The sequence below is a fragment of the Pristiophorus japonicus genome, chromosome 12, assembly GCF_044704955.1.
Source record: "Pristiophorus japonicus isolate sPriJap1 chromosome 12, sPriJap1.hap1, whole genome shotgun sequence".
Taxonomy (NCBI): Eukaryota; Metazoa; Chordata; class Chondrichthyes; family Pristiophoridae; genus Pristiophorus; species Pristiophorus japonicus.
The window spans coordinates 80,458,034-80,482,687 of record NC_091988.1 but is presented as its reverse complement, the minus strand read 5'-3'; the positions used below and the strand labels follow the sequence as shown (position 1 = coordinate 80,482,687).

The 24,654-nt window shown below is 46.9% G+C and overlaps 1 non-coding gene across 1 annotated transcript; it reads right to left on the bottom strand.

Moving 5' to 3' along the window:
* Positions 1–3,390: 3,390 nt before the first annotated feature.
* LOC139277870 (U2 spliceosomal RNA) lies at positions 3,391–3,572 on the bottom strand. Its single transcript, XR_011596176.1, has one exon. It is a non-coding gene; the product is annotated as a U2 spliceosomal RNA (small nuclear RNA).
* Positions 3,573–24,654: the final 21,082 nt, after the last annotated feature.

The following is a 24,654-nucleotide window of genomic DNA, read 5'->3' as shown; positions in this document are numbered from 1 at the left end:
GTTAGACTACATAACGACAATTATTACATCACAAAAAGTAAGTCATTGTATGAAGTGCTTTGAGATGTTTAACATGAAATATTATTTATGTACGAGAGGGGCCTGGAAGGAGGTATCAGTGCTGTTTTTCGTGGATTTCGCATTTTAATAAGGCCCCTTTTCAACATTGGGAACATTGTATTGAATAATGTCAAGTAACCACACGCTCAATTGCTTGTTGGTATGTTAGTGATTTTGTGGTTAGCTGAAGGCCCTCCTTGAAGAATTTTACAAAGTATTCTTGCTGCAACAACTGATCTGTCAAATGTTTAACCTCTATACAGAGAAAATATCTTCCTAAAAGCTAGAAATGAAGATTTAAGAATACCCTGACTATTCTGTGAATAGAATTCTGGTTGGAAAGTTGAGAGACTGGTTTAATCCAGTGTGTGCTGTGACTTCACACTTCATTCCCAATTTACAACAACAACAACTTGCATTTATATAGCACCTTTAATATAGTAAAAACGTTTGTAATGTATTTGCTTCATGGGTTCTTTGCTCAAGAATTCATAGCAACACATTGCTAATCACACTACACATTACCAGTTCATCCACCAGGCTCACAACTGCATACCTCATCGTGGATGACCTAGACCCAACTGGCTGGGGTTGTATTGAGTCTTGTCAACATCACGTGACTGGCTAAGCCACTCACAATGCAGCAGCTCTACAAACCTGTGAGCATACTCACCGGTACATACACTACAATGTTCCAAGGTGCTTCACAGGAGCATTATCAAACACAATTCAATAGCGGGCCAAAGAAGGAGCCATTAGGGTAGGTTTTAAACATTGTGGTAAAGGAGGAGAGAGAGGTAGAGAGGTTTGAGGAGGGAGTTCCAGAGCTTATAGCCATGGTGGCACAAGGCACGGCCGCCAATGGCGGGATGAAGGAAGTGGGGGATGCACAAGAGGCAGAGTTCTCTGAGGGTTATAGGTTAAGAAAGCAAATGGCATGTTGGCCTTCATAGCGAGGGGATTTGAGTATAGGGGCAGGGAGGTGTTGCTACAGTTGTACAGGGCCTTGGTGAGGCCACACCTGGAGTATTGTGTACAGTTTTGGTCTCCTAACTTGAGGAAGGACATTCTTGCTATTGAGGGAGTGCAGCAAAGGTTCACCAGACTGATTCCCGGGATGGTGGGAATGACCTATCAAGAAAGACTGGATCAACTGGGCTTGTATTCACTGGAGTTCAGAAGAATGAGAGGGGACCTCATAGAAACGTTTAAAATTCTGACAGGGTTAGACAGGTTAGATGCAGGAAGAATGTTCCCAATGTTGGGGAAGTCCAGAACCAGGGGTCACAGTCTAAGGATAAGGGGTAAGCCATTTAGGACCGAGATGAGGAGAAACTTCTTCACCCAGAGAGTGGTGAACCTGTGGAATTCTCTACCACAGAAGGTTGTTGAGGCCAATTCACTAAATATATTCAAAAAGGAGTTAGATGAAGTCCTTACTACTAGGGGGATCAAGGGATATGGCGAGAAAGCAGGAATGGGGTACTGAAGTTGCATGTTCAGCCATGAACTCATTGAATGGCGGTGCAGGCTAGAAGGGCCGAATGGCCTACTCCTGCACCTATTTTCTATGTTTCTATGTTTCTATGTCTATGTTTCTAAGTCTGGAGGGTCATCGACCCGAAACATTAACTCTGCTTTGCTCTCCACAGATGCTGCCTGACCCGCTGAGATTTCTAGCATTTTCTGTTTTTATCTGAAATTGGGAGGGGCGAGGCCATGGAGGGATTTGAACATACTGATAAAAGTTTTAAAATCGAGACATTGCTGGTCCGGGAGCCAATGTAGGTCAGCAAGCACAGGGATGATGGGCGAATGGGACTTGGTGCAAATTAGGACACGGGCAGCAGAGTATTAGATGACCTCAAGTTTATGGAGAGTGGAAGATGTGTTGTGTATGTATATACCCTGTACACTCACAGGATATATACATACACAACAAGATGGGAGGCCGTTCAGAGACTTTCTGAAAGTCTTCAACCGCACAAAATGTTCGTTTTTCTCCTCCAAATGATATGTTGATGTGATTTATTTTTTCTTTAAATGTATGAAGGGAGGAGTTGATCCCCAGTGCCACAGGGATAAGCCACCAGGAACAACCTGGCACTGGGCCCTTCAGCCACGAAAAGAGGCATCTCAGAGGGGACATTGTAGAGATGCTCAGCATACTTAAGCATTTGAAGAAAGTATACCTGGATCAATACTTCCAAATGTGGTAGACAAGCAAGGGTCAGGGGTATGAAGAGCACATTGAGTGCATTTATTGCCCATCCCTAATTGCCCTTGAGAAGGTGGTGATGAGCTGCCTTCTTGAACCGCTGCAGTCCGTGTGGTGAAGGTGCTCCCACAGCGCTGTTAGGGAGGGAGTTCCAGGATTTCGACCCAGCGACGATGAAGGAGCAGCGATATATTTCCAAGTCAGGATGGTGTGTGACTTGGAGGGAAACGTGGAGGAGGTGGTGGTGTTCCCATGCGCCTGCTGCCCTTGTCCTTCTAGATGATAGAGGTCGCGGATTTGTGAGGTACTGATGAAGAAGCCTTGGCGAGTTGCTGCAGTGTATCTTGTAGATGGTACACACTGCAGCCACGGTACGTTGGTGGTGGAGGGAGTGACTGTTTAAATAAAGATAGACTTACATTTATAAAGCACCTTTCACGACCACTGGACGTTTCAAAGCGCTTTACAGCCAATAAAGTACTTTTGGAGTGTAGTCACTGTTGTAAAGTGGATGGGCTGCCAATCAAGCGGGCACCCGATCCATCACCTTAAATTCACCTTAAAAGAACATTTTATAGATGCCTTTCCCAGCCTCTGTAATGGGTTGCTTGTTCTGTCGGCTTTGCATATTCCTGAGCTAAGGTAAAAAGCAGCCAGGGTTCCCTAGTCTTGATTACTATCTGGTGTAAGGGATGGTTTTCAGGGGGTCAGCTTTCCCTTCTGACCTTATATGAGCGGTTCCGAATTGCTCCCACACACTTGGTTCTAGACACTGGAATTATGAAGGGACTGTGACAGACTTGGACAGACAATCGGTTTCAAGGTAGGAAGCAGGTATAGTTTATTGTGTTTAAAAAGAAGTAAAAAGGCACACCTTTAATAACACACACAGAATATTAATATCAATACACACTGAGGGGTACAACACATTCAATAAAATGTCAAATTACAGCCTGTGGGGAAAAGAATACAGCTTAAACTCTAAATGGGGTAAAGAGGAGAATGCAGATACAGTTACACAAGTTTTTTTTTGTTAATTCTTGTCAGATCAACTCCAGCGCCAAAGATCACTTTGTGCTACTACATTTGATCTTAGCCAAAAGGCCGAGAGGGGAAACTGCACCGTTCCTGGAAACACTGCAATACCAGGTTGGTGCGTGGAGTAGACGGAGCAAGCCCCTGTTCCATCTCCCTATTCCAAAAATCAATTTAATATTTGGTCCCCAGATAGGGGATATTAAACTGATAAGAACAGGTACTACACTTGATCTTAGCCAAAAGGCCGAGAAGCGATGCAGTTACACAAGTTATCCCAGCCTCCCCCCTCCCAATTCCCCTAACTAACTAAGTTATAGCTCTGGGCTTTCAGGGGTCATGCTCACCAATCCCCTTTTGACAGTTCCAACTCTGGGGTTCGCCTTAGTTGTCCAATTTCTGTAGTCTGTACCCCTTGGTAGCGTAGGACCAACTTATAGAGTGGAAAATCTTCCGTTTTTCTTCGGTTTTGTCGGGTTGGTTCCGGTTGACTGTTTGGTTGGTCGCGATGGCCCGCAACTTTCCGATAGTCGTTTTGACAGCCTGTTTGCTGTCGTGGTGCTGTCCTTCTGGGTTTTAGAGATTTCTTACGCCGATGTTTCGGGGTCCCACTTTTCGAGGCTGGTATAGAACTTATGCAACGAGACTGCTAACTTAATAGTGTCTCTAGAAGCACACCTAACCGCCAGAGCAGGCCTTCAATTGTACTAAAACAGGCTTCCTTTTCTTTGCGCCAAATCAGTTCTTGGGCTTTGTTTAAACTGTTCTGTCCATTGATTTTCAAATGTTTCCTTTGTCAGTGTTTTTGATGGGCTAGTCAGCAGCAACTCGATTAGGGTGTGATAATGTGCTATCACTGGTTTTGCATTGTTTTAGGATTGTCCAGTTTCCTGACCATCTAGTTGGGCCCATGATTTCCATTGTGCTTGATTGGGTAATTTGATTATCTGTTAGGGGGTGAATTGGTGTTGCATAGTTCCCCCCCAGACAGTTTGGGATCCTTAATACATGAATTTGCTTCACAAAGGTTAGCCCCACCTCCTGTATTCGCTTACTCTTTTTCGCAGCCAAAATGTTGTAGAATCTTAAAATTGATATGCTCCTTCCTATAGATGTTTAGGGGATCTCAGGCTTCTGTAATTTAGGTCCATTTTGAATTCCCTTTCCTATGAGTCCAAACACTGGGGGGCGTCTCCATGAATGTATCCCCTTTTATCCCCTGCAGGCTTCCTCTGCCCCTTTAAACTCATTTTAAAAGTCCAGAAGGGGGTTCTTCTCCTCTGCAGGGGAAAGGTACCAGGAATCTTTGCGAAATATTGGTAAATTCTACACTGGTGGCCTCTGTTGGAAAGTGCATGTGATTGGCTGTTGAGCGAGTGGCAGGTTTGGGGTTTGGATGTGGTGCCCACTACAGTCAAATAGCCGGCCACCGCTCACTTGCAAGGCACATGCTGGAGGATTAGCCATTTGGCCAACATAGCCATGGAATGCGTACCCCAGCAATGGGGACGGCACCTTCACGAGAGGAAGAAAGAAAATTGGGGAGGGCGAGGGAGGCTTTTTTTTTTGTCGAAGTATTATTTTTTATAAACTGCACAGAGAGAGAGGAATCACTTCAGGAAGTTACAGGATGAGACGTGGAAGATTAAATCCACTCCTGTTAATCCACCCGCACATTTGTGTGCTCTTCAGAAGAAGATGTCTTGAGATGTGCTTTCATTAAGGAACTAATGAATTTAATCATTGAAGAAATTTAAGAAGGCAACATGTTGCTGTGATTTTCATTTGTTTTACAATGAGCATAATCAGAAGCAGAGCTGAGTGATCCTTATTGCTCCGCAAGGCCTGCGGCTGGAATGTAGTGAAGGGCCGGACCAGATACGATCTGAGCCCACAGAATATTTAACCGATGGAACATCTCTCAATCTGAAATTAACAGCTTCCTGGATCAGAGCATTCCAACTGTCCAGGTCATTTTTCTGAACCGTAGTGTTAGGGACATAGAAATAGGAGGAGGTCAGTCAGCCTCTCGAGCCGTTCCACTATCCATGGCTGCTTTGCGACCTAACTCCATATATCCGCCCCTGGCTTATATCCCTTAGTTCTATGATAAGGGATAACATGGCATCATACAGCATAGAAAGAGACCAATCGGCCCACCGTGCCTGTGCTGGCTCTTTGACACAGCTATCCAATCAGCCCCACTGCACTGCTCTTTCTCCACTGCCCTGCAAATTGTTCCCTGTCATGTGAATATATCCAATTTTATGAAAGGGAAATCATGTTGACAAATTTGCTGGAGTTCTTTGAGGATGTAACGAGCAGGATGGATGTCGTGCATGGATAGAGGATTGGCTAACAAAAGAAAACAGAGTTGGGATAAATGTGTAATTTTCAGGTTGGCAAACTGCAACTAGTGGGGTGCCACAGGGATCAGTACCGGGGCCTCAACTATTTACAATCTATATTAATGACTTGGATGAAGGGACCGAGTGAAAAATGTAGCCAAGTTTGCTGATGATACAAACATAAGTGGGAAAGCAAGTTGTGAGGAAGTTGCAAAGAATCTGCAAAGGGATATAAACAGGCTAAAAAAGCAAATTATTATTTAAATGGGGAGAGATTACAAAGTGCTGCAGTACAGAGGGACCTGGGGGTCCTTGTACATGAAACACAAAAAGTTAGCATGCAAGTAATTAGGAAGGCAAATGGATTGTTGCCTTTATTGCAAAGGGGATGGAGTATAAAAGTAGGGAACTCCTGCTACAACAGGTGAGACCACACCTGGAATACTGCGTACAGTTTTGGTCTCCTTATTTAAGGAGAGATATATTTGCATTGGAGGCAGGTCAGAAAAGGTTCACCAGGTTGATTTCTGAGATGAAGGGTTTTCTTATGAAGAAAGGTTGAGCAGGTTGGGCCTATACTCATTCAAGTTTAGAAGAATGAGAAGTGATCTTATTGAAACGTATAAGATTCTGAGGGGGCTTAACAGGGTAGATGCAGAGAGGCTGTTTCCCCTAATGGGGGAATCTAGAACTAGGGGGCATAATTTCAGCATAAGGGGTTGGCCATTTAAATGAAAATGAGGAGGAATTTCTTCTGAGGGTCATAAATCTTTGGAATTCTCTCCCTTAGAGAGCTGTGTAGGCTGGGTCATTGAATATATTTAAGGTGAAGGTAGACAGATTTTTGAACGACAAGGATCAAGGGTTATGGGGAGTGGGTAGGGAAGTGTAGCTGAGGCCAAGATCAGATCAGCCATGATCTTATTGAATGGCGGAGCAGGCTCGAGGGGCCAAATGGCCTACTCCTGCTTCTATTTCTCAGGTTATGTTCAATTTCCTTTTGAAAATTACTATTGAAGCCTCCTCTGAAGTTTTTAACTACTTAGCAGCTTTTTGCCACTTTGCTAATTATAGCAATTCAACTATTGTCAGGGTTCTGGAAGTCTGTTCTGGAAGTCCGTTCTGGAGTGTGGATGCACAATGGCTGAAGTTTCTGCCTTAGATGGAGCGAAAGGAGGGAGGACATGCAGTACACTAGAGTTGGAAGAGCAGAGACTGAAAGAGGTTGTAGGGATGGAGTAAGGCAAAATCATGGTGTAACAAGGAAAATTCTTTTGAAATCTCTGCGCTGAGGGATGGAGACTGAGCAAGATCAGCCAACGGATAGGAAGCAATGTGGGATAGGATAGAGGCCGAGAGAGTTCTAGGCATCAGTCATTGGAGGAGAGCTTTTGGCTATTGAGAAAGCTAGGCCCAGTTCAGTCAGGTTTCAAAGTATGACTTTGGACAATTGTGTGAACCATAGAATCATAGAAATTTATGGCACAGAAGGAGGCCATTCAGCCCATCGTGTCCGCGCCGACTGAAAAAGAGCTATCCAGCCTAATCTTACTTTCCAGCTCTGGGTCCGTAACCCTGTAGGTTACGGCATTTCAAGTGCACATCCAAGTATTTTTTAAATGCGATGAGGGTTCCTGCCTCTACCACCCTTTCAGGCAGTGAGTTCCAGACCCCCACCACTCTCCTCAACTCCCCTCTAGACCTTCTTCCAATTAGTTTAAATCTATGTCCCCTGGTTATTGACCTTACTGCTAAGGGAAATAGGTCCTTCCTATCCACTCTATCTCGGCCCCTCTTAATTTTATACATCTCAATTAAGTCTTCCCTCAGTTGCCTCCTCTGTTCCAAAGGAAGCAACCCCAGCCTATCCAATTTTTAATCGTTGAATAGGAACTCCCTCCCTAAACCTCTCCACCTTTTTACCTTTCTTTCCTCCTTTAAGACGCTGCTTAAAACCTACCTCTTTGACCAAGCTTTTGGCCACCTGCCCTAATTTCTTCTTATGTGGTTCGGTGTCAAATTTTTGTTGTTGTCTTATAACGCTCCTGTGAAGCGCCTTGGGACGTTTTACTACGTTAAAGGCGCTATATAAATGCAAGTTGTTGTTATTGTGCTGCCCAATTTGAAACCAGATTGTGGGGGAAAGGGTTAAATGTTAAACAATGAAGTTTTCCACATGTTTACAACTCTTCTCCCATAATCTTTAAAAACTGGAGACAAATGTCTGCTTATTACCAGCAAAGAACACACCTCCTCAGGTTAATCAAAGTTAACTTGTGCTCATTACTTCCCCACAATGTGTCGAGAAGGAAATATTTATGTCTGCAGACTGCAGCAGCTGGGGCACACAAATCGATGACTCATTGGTGGGAGATGAGCTACCAAGCCATTACCATGGCAACACACATTGGAGCCAAGATTCTAATCAGTTTGGTATCTAATTTCTGTTGTGGCTTTCAAAGTTTTTCTTTATCTCGAGTAATATTTGTCAGTTCTTGTTGAGGGTTGGCTGTCATTAACAATGTGCCGCGTGTCGGAACTAACCTTCAGCCTGCTCTGCAAGTTGGTGCAGGCCAGTGAGTCAAAAGAAAGAACGAACTTGCAATTCTATAGCGCCTATCATGACCCCAGGACTCCCCAATGCGCTTTACAGCCCATGGAAGTACTTTTGAAGTGTAGTCGCTATTGAAATGCGTCCTACATTTTAATCGGTCTCGTAATTGCCCCCTCCCCTTCATAGGGGAAACGCCTATCCTGCCCTCAGTCACTGGCCAGATCCCCTAATCTTGAAAACAAGAGCGTCCTTCTCCGTTTTTATTTTCCTTTTCCGCTTTTTTAGATTTCACCGTATCGCGCATCAAGGGTAGGAGACATAGCATGGTGGGACTGGTGGTCCAGTGGGCGTGGTGCGAGGAACTCCGAGATCATGGCTGTGAAATTCGGTGCTGTAGTGCCGGCCGGTTAAGACCAGTTTTGTTGAGAAAATGGCGGTGCCTCGCTTCTGACTCGCGGCTGCCAATTTGGGGAGGTCGGCAGTGCTGCCTTTGCTTGCGCCCACATTCCCGTGTAAATCTGCAGATAGTGACGTCAATCGGCGTGAATTGTCGCACAACTGCGATTTTGGGCATCGGCGTTCTTCACACCGCCCTCTCCTAACCACGTATGGAAGAACTTGTGTGCAGCGTTTGTACCAAGATGCTGTCAGCGTTTCTTAAAGGGACTCACACATCTTCCGGGTAAGTTCCGATTTCAGCTTTTGGAGTACTTTTTTAACATTTTATTGGAGTAGTGGCTTGGTGCAATACATTTATAATGTTGTTAAAGAGTGCAGGGAATGCTGCTGGGCACTTGCAAGGCTTTGGATGCTAAAGGAAGGCTTCTGAGAACACCACTTGCTCCCAATCCTGGGGACTCGTGTTGCAGTCTCCCTTGGGCTGCAACATCGCATGGAGATGGAGCAGAGGCAGCAAAGGGGATGAGCTGCTCGCAGAGGGAGGAGGAGGAAGCAGAAGAGGAGGAGATAGAAGGAAAGAGGCAACCGAGATAGCCCTTTTCTGGACCGGATATCCGGGATCGAATCATTCGCCTGTGATACCAGTGAACACAACCTCTATTCCCCTTTCAATATTTGTCCCACACCTTACCTTCCCTCTGCTATTGACCATAAGAACATAAGAACATCTTATGACTATCACAAGATTATTATGTTATCTTATGACTATCACAACATCCTCTTGGCCACGATGTTGAAATAAAAGCAACCAGAAAGCAAACTTTCCAATCCAACGTTATCCATATATGCATCCAATATTACATCAAAAAATCAATTAATCACCCTTATGCATTCCCTTAGTGACTATCTTGTGTGTGCCTTTGCCTATCCTAGTGATGTCACACAGTGCTACCCCAGTGGCTGCAGCATGGCTGGTGGAAGGCTGCTGACTTTCAGTGGGGGAGACTGCAGATGGCCTTGCTGGATGACCTCAAGGAGCTGGTGGTGTGAAAACCAGTGATGGTGTTTCTTCTTCTTCACTCTCCTCTCCCTCTTGTTCAACTACGGGCTGGGCAGGCTGCATTTCTTGTGTATCTGAAATGAGGATAGCACAAGGGTAGGGTTGTGTTGAGGGGAGGGCGGGAAAGCAAGAGGTGCATGTTTACACCATATGCAGCTTGTAAATCAGAAGAGTTTGTGGGATGAGGGGGAAGTGGGATGTGAGAAGGAGGATAATGTATGAAGATACCGGCATCTTGTATTCTTTCAGCCCAGCCACTGGCCAGGGGCTCAGCCATGTGCCTGTCAAGAATGCCCAGCACCATCTCCATCAAGGAGGTGAGGTGAAGGTAGGAATGTGAGGTGTACCTCGTTTTTGATAGAGATTGTTGGTAGATGAGTGATTGGCGGGGGGAGGGGGGTTCGTGCATTGAGCAGTTGGTAGGAGACGGCTTTTGAAGATGCATTCACTGACCTTGACCACGCATTGGATATTACACAGGATATACGGCACAGAAACAGGCCATTCAGCCCAACCGGTCCATGCCGGGTTCTGAGGTCATGAAACATCTTTGAGCACTGGAACCAGGTCCTGGGGCGACACTGCCGGCAGGCAATCTGGTCCCACATCCTTCTTTCTGGAGGACCTCCTGGCCCCCTGTGAGTAGAGAACCTCTCGTCCAGTGTTGACTCCTGCACAAAGCTGTGTGTGGAGGCGGAAGGCATGGGTATGGTTCTTAATGAATATTTTGCGTCTGTTTTCACAAATGGGAGGGGCGATGCAGACATTGCAATCAGAGAGGAGGAGCGTGAAATATTGGATGAAATAAACACAGTAAGAGAAGAAGTATTAAGGGGTTTATCAACATTGAAAGTGGATAAATCCCCAGGCCTGGATGAAATGTATCCCAGGCTGTTAAGAGAAACAAAAGAGGAAATGGCAGAGGCTCTGACCATCATTTTCCAATCCTCTCTGACTACAGGTGTTGTGCTGGAGGACTGGAGGATTGCTAACATTATACCTTCATTTAAGAAGGGAGAAAGGGATAGACCGAGTAATTACAGGTCAGTCAGCCTAACATCAGTGGTGGGAAAATTATTGGAGAAAATTCTGAGGGACGGGATAAATCTTCATTTATAAAGACACGGATTAATCAAGGACAGTCAGCATGGATTTGTTAAGGGAAGGTCATGTCTGACCAACTTGATTGAATTTTTTGAGGAGGTAACCAGGAGGGTTGATGAGGGTTGTGTGTTTGATGTCGTGTATATGGATTTTAGCAAAGGTTTTGATAAGGTCCCACATGGCAGACTGGTCACAAAAGTAAAAGCCCATGGATTCCAAGGCAAAGTGGCAAGTTGGATTCAAAATTGTCAGGAAGCAAAGAGTAATGGTCGATGGGTGTTTTTGTGACTGGAAGGCTGTTTCCAGTGGGATTCCGCAGAGATCAGTGCTAGGTCCCTTGCTTTTTGTGGTAGGTAACAATGATTTAGACTTGACTATAGGGGGTGTGATTAAGAAACTTGCAGATGATACAAAAATTGGCTGTGTGGTTGATAATGAAGAAGAAAGCTGTAGACTGCAGGAAAATATCAATCAACTGGTCAGGTGGACAGAACAGTGGCAAATGGAATTCAATCTGGTGAAATGTGAGATAATGCATTTGGGGAGGGCTGACAAGACAAGGGAATACTCATTAAATGGTAGGACACTGAGAAGTGTAGAGGAACAAAGGGAGTGCATATCCACAAATCCCTGAAGGTAGCAGGCCAGGTAGAATCATTCATTCATTCATTCATTTATAGACAGTCCCTTGGAGTCGAGGATGGCTTAAGATGGTTAAGAAGGCATAGGGAATACTTGCGTTTATTAGCCGAGGCATAGAGTACAAGAGCAGAGAGCTTGAACTGTATAAAACACTGGTTAGGCCACAACTGTGTGCAGTTCTGGTCACCATATTACAGGAAAGATGTGATTGTACCAGAGAGGGTACAGACGAGATTTACGAGGATGTTGCCTGGACAGAGGGTGGTGGGGGTCTGGAACTCACAGCCTGAAAGGGTGGTAGAGGCAGAAATCCTCGCCACATTTAAAAAGTACTTGGATGTGCACTTGAAGTGCTGTAACCTACAGGGCTACGGACCAAGAGCTGGAAAGTGGGATTAGGCTGGATAGCTCTTGGTCGGCCGGCGTGGATACGATGGACCGAAATGGCCTCCTTCCATGCTGTAAATTTCTAAGAAATTGTACTGGAAGTTTTAGCAGCTCATTCTGATGAATTAATCACACCACTGCCACTCTCTCTCTTCTCGCGTTCCTTAAAAACACTCGGCGCGAGTACAATAAAACTCTCACAAGCTGACAACATCCTAATATCGCCATCAAGTCACATCACAGACCCTCACAATACCTGAAACACCTTTCTCTCTCACCAATCTGTGGGAAGTCTGGTGAGAACAGACATAAAAACCACTGGAACTGCGCAACTATTTTACGGCATTGGCCGCAGTCGCATCCGTTTAACAAACCCAGTAACTCGTGGATGAGCACTTGGAGAATTACTGCAGAAGCTGGGAAACATTGCCACATCATTCAATAACAACGGTTGGTTATAAAACAAAACAAACTGGTTCGCGACTGTTCTTCGGGAAAGCTGGCCTACATGTGACTGTAGTGTTAAAACTGTGCACTTGACTGTTAATGTGCTCTGACATGGCTCACTCAGTTGTACAAACACCACCACCTTCTCGGGGCAATTAGGGTGGGTCAATAACTGGGGTCAGGAGAAAGAAAAGAAAGAAAGACTGAAAGACTTGCATTTATATGGTGCCAAAGACTTTCACGACCATCAGACATCCCAACGTGCTTTAAGAATTAGGAGTAGGCCACTCGGCCCCTCGAGCCTGCTCCACCATTCAATGAGATCACGGTTGATCTTCGACCTCAACTCCACTTTCCCGCACTGTCCCCATATCCCTTGATTCCCTTAATATTCAAAAATCTATCAATCTGTGTCCTGAATATACTCAAAGACTGAGCCTCCACAGACCTCCGGGGTAGAGAATTCCAAAGATTCACCACCCTCCGAGTGAAGAAATTTCTCTTCATCTCAGTCCTGAATGGCTGACCCCTTATTCTGAGACTGTGACCCCTGGTTCTAGACTCCTCAGCCAGGGGAAACATCCTCTCTGCAGCTACCCTGTCTGGCCCTGTAAGAATTTTGAATGTTTCAATGAGATCACCTCTCATTCTTCTAAACTCTAGAAAATATAGGCGTAGTCTGCACAATCTCTCCTCATAGGATAATTCCCCTCATCCCAGGAATCAGTCTGGTGAACCTTTGTTGCACTCCCTCTATGGCAACGATATCAGCCAATAAAGTACTTTTCGAAGTGTAGTCACTGTTGTAATGTGGGAAACGCGGCAGCCAATTTGCGCACAAAAAGCTCCCAGAAACAGCAATGTGATATTGACCAGATAAACTGTTTTTTTTGTTATGTTGGTTGAGGAATAAATATTGGCCAAAACATTGGGGATAACTCACCTGCTCTTCTTCAAAATAGTGCCATGGGATCTTTTACGTCCACCCGAGTGAGCAGGCAGGGCCTTGGTTTAACATCTCATCCGAAAGACGGCACCTCCAACAGTGCAGCACTCCACTGGAGCGTCAGCCTAGATTTTTGTGTTTCAGTCCATGGAGCAGGACTTGAACCCACAACCTTCTGACTCAAAGGCAAGAGTGCTACCCACTGAGCCACAGCTGACAACATGACAAGCAAAAAGAGAGTCAAGTCTGTCAAACCCCTCAACATGAGGCGGTAGTACATATAACGCAAGTTATTCTTATTCAATGATAGGTTTTCCATTTCAAGCCCTGTTTGTTGTCATTTTTATCAAATATTGGCCTCTTTATGTAGATGAACTTATCTCCCCTCTGTCTGTATTTGACAGTGTGTCATTGCAACATCGTCCAGGTAAGCTCATTCAAGGCCAATAGGTCTCAAACAATTATCATCCTGACTTGGTCATTTATCCTGCAACCGCTGATTCTGTTGATGTTATGCGACAGACACTGGAATCAGTGTACGACACTGAACCCCGAGGTGTCGTACCACCACTGCTGACAGCACATGGGAGCCAGGAGCATGGCAGTACTTCTGACTCTGCAGATGGATCGTCTGACCCTCCCTCTTCTCTAGATTCCCCACACATGGTGCTGCCACCGTTTACCCCCCCCCCTCCCACAGCAGCAACGCTCGAGGTGTCCTGCTGAACAATGCACTGGTCCCAACTCGGGCAGGGGTAGGGGTGATGCCAAAAAGCAATTGGGGGTAAGGTGGAGGGTGGCAAGGGTAGAGGTGATGGGAATGGTGGTCACAGGTAGATTTGTTGGCAGGTTTGGGGTGGGGGGGGAACGTTGCTTATAATGAAAAATTGTTTACTGTTTGGGGGGCGTTTTGGGTGTCGTGGGTTTAAAGTTTAATGTTTAATTTTTTTCAATCTTGTTTTGTTTACATTTTGTTGCAAATTTACTTTAAAAAGATTTATTTATTTTATTTCACAAAAATCATTTTTCATAAGTTGAATAACATTTTATAAATTAACAATTATTGTGCAGTGTCTCACTCACTTTCACAAAATTAGGGGTTAACAATCAATACAAGGGTTGCAAACAATGGCCAGGCAAGGTTTAAACTTAACTCTTCACCGTTCAGACAAAGCGTTCATTTATGAGCTGCTGATATTACAGTTTTGTTGCAGCATAACTACCGCGGGACTTTTCCTGCAGTGTAGGTGTGGGTGGTGTCATGGGTTTATCGCCAGACTCCTCCTCGACCTCCTCTTCCTCCCCTTCCTCTTTCACTTCTTCCTCTGCCTCATCCTCCTCTGTCCTGAGGTGGTCCTGCCGTCCCCTGTGGCAATTCCTGTCCCCTTCTGATCGCTAAGTTGTGCAACATGCAACACACCACAATGAACTCCGCGACCTGCTCAGGGTGGTATTGTAGGCTGCCTCCAGCATTGACCTTGTGGCTGACTCTTAGAGGTCGGAGACACTGCTCTCATGCAAGATGTGCTCTCTGGAAAATTGGCATTTACTGCCATGATTATTTGCTTGTGGTCGGCAATGAGTTGCACATTCAGGGAGTGGAATCCCTTTCGGTTCCAAAACACCTCTGCATCCTCCTAAAGGTGCTCACAGGACGATGTGCATACAGTCTATTTCTTCCTGGACGTTAGGGAAGCTTGCTATTCTCGAGAAACGCAAAGCCCTCTTACTCTGTGCCTCCCTGGTCATTGGGAAGTTTATAAAGTCAAACCATCGTGCGTAAAGGGCTCCAGTCACCTGTCAAATGCAGCAATGTGTGGCGTGCTGAGAGATACCGCTAATGTCGCCAGCTAATGCCTGAAAGGAGCCCGTGCATGGAAGGAAAGTGCCGCAGTAACCTTGACCTCAACAGGCAGTGCAGTCCTGATGGTGCTGGTAGGCTGCAGGTCTCCCTTAAGTAGCTGGCATATCTCACTGATGACCTCCTTTCGGAAGCGCAGCCTTCTAACGCACGTTGTATCGGACAGGTCCAGGTATGAACGCTGCTCCCTGTAAATGCATTGGGTATAATGTCTCCTCCTCCTCAGCAGTCTGCCACCTCTTTGGGCAAATAATGCTCTTCAATGAACCTTCTTCCAGCTCTATTCTGCAGCATGTAATTAGTTAATAATATTGACAGAGAAATTTCAGGCCCCATTCCTTTAAAAGTCCTCTAAACTGTCAAAAATTATTCAATTTTCCTTAAACAGCCAAAAAATTAATCCAGATAGACTATTATACCCTCACATTATGAGCATGGATTTCAAACACCCTTAAAATCCACTCATTAATGCTCCCTCCAACTTGAAGCAGCCTTGTCTTTAAGTTCATCCATTTTAAAACATGGCGTCCCTACCACTGGGTTAAGGTCAGGTAAGTGCAAATTTTGAGGGCGGTACATTATGCCGGCACTAATTTGGGCGAATTGACGAATTTAGCACCCGGCAGTAATCTAGGCGGTATTTGTGAGGTGCACGTTGAAGTGCTTGAAAAATCGCTTAAAACAAATGGGCGGGCGGCGGCAATCAGCTGCCGAAATTACCGCCGGCGGTAAGTGGCCACTAGTTTCCACTTTAAGCAATTATTGAGCGGTAATGGCTTACAAAACGGAAAATGGGCGGGATGTTGCTGAAAGTCTAGCCCATTATATCTTGGGAACGTAGACAAATAAAAACCAAGGTCCATCTAGTTCACCTTCTACCATTCTGATAGTCACTTGATATAACGATTATGGATTTGTTAAAGCAACCAGTCTACAACAGACCCACACTCCCGAGCATACCATATTCCAGCTCTCAAATTACTCAAATGCTTGTATTCCAAAATACTATTACTGAAATAAATATATCTAATTTGAATTTGAATGAATCAACATTACCTGCTGCCACCTTCTCCCTCGGGAGCCGAGATTTCCCACTCACTCACTGAAATAATGGCCCGGAATTTGCGGTGGGTGATAACAGTGAACTAACAGCAATCACTGTTATTACCCCTTGGAGACCGATCACAACGTCAGGATTTAGCGCAGGCACATCCTAACGCGGAAATCCTGAAATTGCGGTCGGTCATTCACTGCTCCCCGCTGTGTACCCCCTCTACAGCCAGCAATCAATGAAACTGATGAAAACTTGGCCTTTTCCATGGTAATACCGCTGTTAAATACCCCATTAAAAGGCAAACCTTGTTGGATTAGGTGTTACTGGGGTTTTTAACAGTGTACAGGTGCAGCACCTAAAATTTGGGACCGAGGCCGTTCCGCATTCCAGGCTTTTCCGGACTTTTGACTTGCTTTCTGACGTCACGAATCTGGAAACACCTGAGCCCAGGTTAGGGTATTTCTGGATTTCGGAACGCTAGAAAGGGGAGTGGGGCAGATTCCCGCAGTGGAGCTGTTCGGGCCGTCCGGCCCCGTCAAGCATGTTGTTGTCAGGCGGGCTGGATCGCCGAGGATGTCATCAGGAAGGGCCCTCTGAGGAGCTGTTCGGGCGGGGCCCGCCAAGGGGGTCGTCGGGTGGGCCGGCGATGAGGCCCTGAGGTAAGGGCAGCGGCGGTGAGGCAAGGCCCGAGGTCGGTAGGGTTGGCGGGTCCATATGCCAGAACATTTTACAGATTCCGGATAACTCTGCCACCAATCGGTGCGGAGTCCGGATTCCGGAACATTCTGGATTCCGGAACTCCGGATTCTCGACACTGCACCTGTATTTTACTTTCTGGTTCGCTGTCTGTGAATTCTGCATTGTGATTGGCTGTCTACACAGCTTATTGACATCGCCGCAGATCGTACTAGGGAATCCCCACTACACTGCGCTGATCTCAACTGAATGTCGGAAAAGCCCAACATCTCGCCACAGAGATCGCTGTGGGCAACTTTCTTCAGGGCCAGCAGCGAACACTTTTGCTTCGCCGCTGACCCAATATTTCTGCAGATTATTTGAGAATTTGTTCTCTTTCAAGCGTATCCTCGAGTTCTACTTTTTCTAGACAACGCGAAACAACTTGACAGGGTCTACATTATCTAATCCCTTTAGAACTGTATAAACAGCAACCATATTGTATTTTTATAATCTCTTGAACACTCTTAGTTCAACTTAACTCGATTTATTTGGGAGATCTCAGACAACCATGTGGAGGTAAAAAGATGGTGTTCCTTCACTGACCCTCTCTCTCAATACAGCCTATACCTCCGAGCTAGAGGGCGCTATACATTATATCGTTACACATATCACCTCTCAAATATCTCTTTTCCAGTAAGAACAAGCCCAATTTACATAATCGCTCATCATAATTCTATCGCTCCATCCGCTCAATCCGTCTGGTTTCCCTTTTCTGCAGCCCTTTTAATAGCTGCAATACCCTTGTATTACGACAACCAGAACTGTTCACAGTATTCTAAGCGTGGTCACACCAATGATAAAAGCACCTTGGGACGTTTTACTTTCATTTCTATAGCACCTTTCCCGACCATCGGACATCCCAAAGCACTTCGCAGCCAATGAGACCCTGTTGTAATGTGGGAAACGCAGCAACCAATTTGTGCACAGCAAACTCCCACAAACAGCACTGTGATAATGACCAGATAATCTGTTTTAGTGATGTTGATTGAGGGATAAATATTGGCCAGGACACCGGGGAAAACTCCCCAGCTCTTCTTCGAAATGGTGCTGCGGGATCATTTACGTCCGTCTGAGAGGGCAGGCAGCACCTTCCAGGAGATACACCTTTTTTTGCCGATTTCCCCCTGGAGCCCCAGCAGTCGCACCCCCTAGGGTTTGTAAATCAGTCTGATTGAAATTGCGAGATCCTCTTTTCTGCACCCCACTTCAATGCCCTTTGGCTACCCTCCGCCAGATCCTCCAGTGAAAGGCCTTCTGTAAACCTGCCACAAAATCACTCATTAGCCACCCAGTGCAGCTCCCTGAGAGTGAACTCACCGAGCCAAGTGCTTCCCTATTTACCTGCTGCTCACCTAGTCTGCTGCTGCACCCTCCAGGCAGACTGGGCTTCTCAAAGACTACTTTCCAATGACTATTTTGTTAATCTGTGGAATTCCCTACCGCAGAGAGTTGTTGATGCCAGTTCATTGGACATATTCAAGAGGGAGTTAGATATGGCCCTTACGGCTAAAGGGATCAAGGGGTATGGAGAGAAATCAGGAAAGGGGTACTGAGGTGAATGATCAGCCATGATCTTATTGAATGGTGGTGCAAGCTCGAAGGGCCGAATGGCCCACCTGCACCTATTTTCTATGTTTCTATGGGCCCAAGTTTCGGGACGCGCCTAAAACGGCGCAGCCTGGACCTGGACACTCGTTTTTCGCGCCAGAAAGTGCGCCTAAAAAAAACTTCTCTATTCTCCGGCTCCCTGCAGGTCTTCTGCAGCCGGGCGCAGCGCAGCATGAGCTGTTGGGGGCGGAGCCAGGTCCATGTGCTGAAAACAGTGCTGGGACCTCTGCACATGCGCGCTACAGTGGGCGCGCATGTGCAGTAGCTCCAGGCGCCCAAAACTGTGTGGGAGGGGCCGAAGCACACACCCCCTAGCCCTGGCCCAATGGCCTCTTTGGGACTGGGGCTGCGTGAATAAGGCTCCTCCCACGCCCAGCTCCTGCTTCCTCCCGACCCGACTCGACTCCCATCTCCTCACCCCCACCCCCCGGCGAACCGACCTCCGCGACTCTCTCCCCCCACCCCCCCGGACCTCCGCAACTCTCTTCCCCCCCCCCAGACCTCCGCGACTCTCTCTCTCCCCCCCCACCCCCAGACCTCCGCGACTCTCTCTCACCCCCCCCCCCCCCGAGACCCGACGCCACCTACCTGTAAATCTAGCCCGAGGTCTTGGGCCCTGTCGTTCAGCCTCCTTCTCTCCCTCCCCACCCCTCTCCTTCCCTCCCTCTCTCCTTCCTTCCCTCCTCTCTCCCTCCCTCCCTCCCTCCTCTCTCCCTCCCTCCCTCCTCTCTCCCTCCTTCTCTCCCTCCTTCCTTCCCTCCCTACATCCTCTCTCCTTCTCCCCCTCCCTACATCCTCTCTCCTTCTCCCCCTCTCCCCCCTCCCCCCCTTTCCCCCCTTCTCCCCCTCTCCCCCTCCCTTCTCCCCCCCACCTCCCTTCTCCCCCTCCCCCTCCACCCCCCACCTCCCTTCCCCCCCTTCCCCCCCTTCTTCCCCTCTCCCCCCCTCCCTTCTCCCCCCCACCTCCCTTCTCACCCTCCCCCTCCACCCCCACCTCCCTTCCCCCCCTTCCCCCCTTCTCTCCCCTCCCCACTTCTCCCCCTCCCCTCGCTGTCAGAAACACAGACACTGACAGACAGTGAGAGACACACACACAGACAGAAGATAGAGACACTGACAGAGACACACTGGGGGGGGGCCGTCCCAGCATGCTGTTGGAGGACTCCCGGTGCTGCAGTCGGTAAGTAGAAAATGTTTTGTTTTATTGATTTTTTAAATTTTTTTTATTTTTTATTAATTTTTTTTGATTGATTTATTGGTTGATTTATTGATGTATTTATCATTTATTATTGATGATGGCTCTTTATTTGTAAAACTGAAGTGTTTAATGTTTGTAAACTTCCCTTTAAACCCCCAGCCCCCCCCATTCCCTACGCCTGATTTGTAACCTATGCCTGATTTTCTAAAGTGTAGACAAGGTTTTTTCGAACGTACAAAAATCTTCACTTACTCCATTCTAAGTTAGTTTGGAGTAAGTTTTCACTGCCGAAACTTTGAAAACAGGCGTAAGTGGCCGGACACGCCCCCTTTCGAAAACAAAGTTCTGTTCCAAAGTGAAACTGTTCTAACTGACTGGAACTGGAGCAAACTAAACGCCGAGAATTTGAATTTCTAAGATACTCCGTTCTACACCAGTTGCTCCAAAAAATCAGGTGCAACTGAGGCCGAAACTTGGGCCCTATGTTTCTACATGGGATTTGCACCACAGAACCACCAGTGGATATGTGAATGAGCTGAGCCCCCTCCCCAATCATGGTGGAATCAGCAGCACAGCGAAACTTGGGACGCGAGTCCTAGCTTAGAGGCGTCAAACAGGTGTAACTGGTCCCCTTTGAATTTTGGAAACTCTTTAGTTCTATCCTTTGGAGTCGTCATCACAGCATTCATTTATTTTTCTGAGAGCCTAAGAAGAAAGAAAGACTTGTATGTATACAACACCTTTCGCGACCTCAAAACGTCTCAAAGCGCTTTACAGCCAATTAAATACTTTTTGGAGTGCAGTCACTTGTAATGTAGGTCACGCGGCAGCCAATTTGCTCACAGCAAGCTCCCGCAAGCAGCAACGTGATCATGACCAGATAATCTGATTTAGTGATGTAGATTGAAGGATAAATAGTGGCCAACACACCAGGGAGAACTCCCCTGCTCTTCTTCTGAATAGTGCCATGGGACTTTTTACGTCCATTTGAGTGAGCAGAAGGGGCCTGGGTTTAAAGTCTCAACCGAAAGATGGCACCTCCGACAGTGCAGCACTCTTTCATTACTGTACTGGAGTGTTAGCCTAGAATTTTGTGCTCAAGTCTCTGGAACACACTCAACAACACTCAAGAAGCTCGACAGCATCCAGGACAAAGCAGCCCGGTTGATTGGCACCCCATGCACCACTTTCAACATTCGTTCCTTCTACCATCGACGCACAATGGCTACAGTATGTACCATCTATCTACAAGATACACTGCAACAACTCGGCAAGGCTTCCTCGACAGAAGCTCCCAAACCCACGACCACTACCACCTAGAAGGACAAGGGCAGCAGGCTCATGGGAACACCACCACCTCCAAGTTCCCCTCCAAGTCACACACCATCCTGACTTGGAAATATATCGTCATTCCTTCATTGTCGTTGGGTCAGCATCCTATAACTCCTTCCTCAACAGCACTGTGGGAGCACCTTCACTACACGGACTGCAGCGGTTCAAGAAGGCGGCTCACCACCACCTTCTCAAGGGCAATTGGGGATGGGCAATAAATGCCTGCCTTTCCGGCCGACACCCACCACCCAGGAATGGAAAGAAACCTTCTGACTCAGAGGCGAGAGGTAGTGGGCGCCCATGGATCCATACCCCAGAATGAGTCAGGATCTTCAGAAGGTGAGGTACAGGGGGGGAGGGGGGAATGAGAAAAAATCCCCATAACAGTCATAACGTTGGAGGCAGTTCAAGAGGTTCCTTGGTCCCAGAATGTAAATACACAGTATGCAGTGAGAACATATACAGCGAGCCAAAGACAGACAACCTCAAGTTAGAATCTCGCCATCTGCACCTCTTCTAAAATCCAAACAGTCACAGGAATTGCCATTAACATCCTGTTTGTTTAAAATATATATATTTTTTTAAAAAAGGTTCGTGCTGATGAGTGATGATGTAATGGGGGAAACTGGCCTCGAGGAGATAACGAACAGTGAGAGGGAGATGGACCAACATTACCGGAAGCGGATTTATTAATACTAAACATTTCCGCAGCTGTGGTGCTTTAACGCTGTCTGTTTTATGTTCCAATTTTATGCCCCTCCTCTCCCGAACGGTGTTTGATTGGCCAGTTACCAATGCTTGGCTGTCTGGTTGTCCACGATATGTAAATGAGGTTGAGTGGAAATTTAAGCAAAATAGAGGGGGAAAAAAAAATCGCTTCTCGAAACTAGCGCACTTTGCGCCCAGATCGCTGATTGGGCCCCAAAGGGGAAATTCTTGGCCAATGTGCAGTTTCGGCTGAGATCAGTTCATTCTATACAGACAACAGCTCAAACCGGGGACAATCCTGGTCCATATTGACACGTTGTTAGCAAAGCAGAATTTCTTCTGAGGGTCGTGAATCTTTGGCATTCTCTACCCCAGAGAGCTGTGGAGGCTGGGTCATTGAATATATTTAAGGTGGAGATAGACAGACAGGTTTTTGAACGATAAGGGAGGGAAGTGAAGTTGAGGCCAAGCTCACATCAGCCATCATCATCATAGGCAGTCCCTCGAAACGAGGATGACTTGCTTCCACGCCAACAATGATGAGTTTACAGGTGTTTCAATGAAGGACCCGAACTACATTGTCAAAGGTGGAAGATGCCTGTGCGTGGACTTTTTTAACGTATGGTGGCCATTGCATACCAGCCACCACACAGGCTTGACAGAGCTAGGTCTTGGTCCAGTGGCAAGGGTTAACCAAGACGACTGGAGACCAGCTCTACTGCACTGACCTAGTGTGCACACATATCGCAGTGTAAGCTGGCCCGTGCTGCCTCTAGGCCCCTGGCCCCGAACTCACGCCTCCCCGAGCCCCGATCACGTCCCTCTACAGTCACTCGCTGCTCCTTCGCCCTGACCTCGCCGCTCCTGCTGTACCTGCCCACGCTCCAATCACTGACCTGGACCTTGATGATGCCACTCTTCGCTGCCGTCACCCTTCTGCACCAGCTCGCGCTGCTCCCTGGAGTAGTACATCTCCACGCTGCTCCCCGAGGCCTCAGATCAGCCATGATCTTATTGAATGGCGGAGCAGGCTCGAGGGGCCAAATGCCGACTCCTGCTCCTATTTCTTATGTTCTTACATTACCAAGGACCATCTAAGAGGTCCCTCTCACTGTGTCCGACCCTCCAATAATTTTTCCCCTCCCCTACTCTATGGTCCTGACTGTTGATGGATTGCTTCCAATTTTGAACCAATCAAAACGGCAACCTGCCTTCAAAATGATTTTATTACTTGGCTTCAGATCCTTCCACAACTCGCTGAAGTTCAAAGGTTAGCACTTCGATTTAGCGGTCTCGGCATCCAGTACTTCGAGGTGAGGTGCATTTTGTGCTCATGCAGCATTTGAAGGAGGCAATCCATCAAGACCACACACGCACTGTGTTTTAAAAACCTGGTGTGTTTATTCTATTGCTAAGTGTTGATGCTTTCCTCTGATCTGACATCCACAGTGTTGTGTAAGCGGCTGTTGCAGGGTTGGCAGAATATGGCAACAAAGCACAGACATATGTTGCAATGCACATTTATCTCCTTAATCACTGCATCCTGCCATTGATTCGGATGTTTGCAGATGGAGTCAATGAGATGTGCAGCCACCTGTCACCAGAATGAAATCAGGCTGTCCAGCCCGTCAAACCTATTCCTTCCAGTTCTGGATGAGCAGAAATTTCCTCCCATGACACATTGGGACGAACAGAGCCGTGTTAATCGTTCCCCGCCACAAACTCCGTTCCCTGGCCACCGACTCCACTCTTCTCCCTGGCAACTGACCGAGGCTGAACCAGATCCTTCACATCCTTGCTGCCGTATTTGACCCCGAGATGAACTTCCGACCACATATCTGCTCCATCACCAAAACCGTATATTACCACCTCCCTAACATTGCCTGATTCCATCCCTGCCTCAGCTCATCCACTAATGAAACCTTCGTCCATGCTTTTGTTACCTCTAGACTTGACTATTCCACTACTCTCCTGGCCAGACTCCAATCTTCCACCCTAAATAAACTTGAGCTCATCCAAAACAATGCTGCCCGTATCCTAACTCGCCTAAAGTCCCACTCGCCATCACCCCCTGTGCTCGCTGACCTACATTGGCTCCCGTTTAAGCAACGCCTCGATTTTAAAACTCACACCCTTGTTTTCACATCCCTCCATGGCCTCGCCCCTCCCTATCTCTGTAATCTCCTCCAGCCCCACAATCCCCCAAGATGTCTGTGCTCCTCTAATGCTGCCCTCTTGAGCGTCCCTGATTTTAATCACTCCACCATTGGCAGCCATGTCTTCAGCTGCCTAGGTCCCAAGCTCTGGAATTTCCTCCCTAAACCTCTCCGCCTCTCTCTCCTCCTTTAAGATGCTCCTTAAAATCTACCTCCTTCATCTGTCCTGGTATCTCCGTGTCAAACTTTGTTTGATAGTCACTCCTGAGAAGCATTTTTTGACGATTTACTACATTAAAGGCGCTACATAAATGCAAGTTGCTGTTGTGCCAATAGCCCATCTACAATATGCATTATTGTGAGGTTCCCCAACTCATTTAATTTCCTTGAGTGAGGCCTGTAATCATAGAATCATAGAAATTTACAGCACAGAAAGAGGCCATTTCAGCCCATCGTGCCCGTGCCGACCGACCAAGAGCTATCCAGCCTAATCCTACTTTCCAGCTCCTGGTCCATAGCCCTGTAGGTTACGGCACTTCAAGTGCATATCCAATCTGGTGAGGGTTTCTGACTCTACCGCCCTTTCAGGCAGTGAGTTCCTGACCCCCACCACCCTCTGGGTGAAGAAATTTCCCCATATATCTCCTCTAAACCTGCCCCCAAATACTTTAAATCTATGCCCCCTGGTTGTTGACCCCTCTGCCAAGGGAAACAGGTCCTTCCTATCCACTCTATCAGGCCCCTCATAATTTTATACTCCTCAATCAGGTCTCCCCTCAGCCTCTTCTGTTCTAAAGAA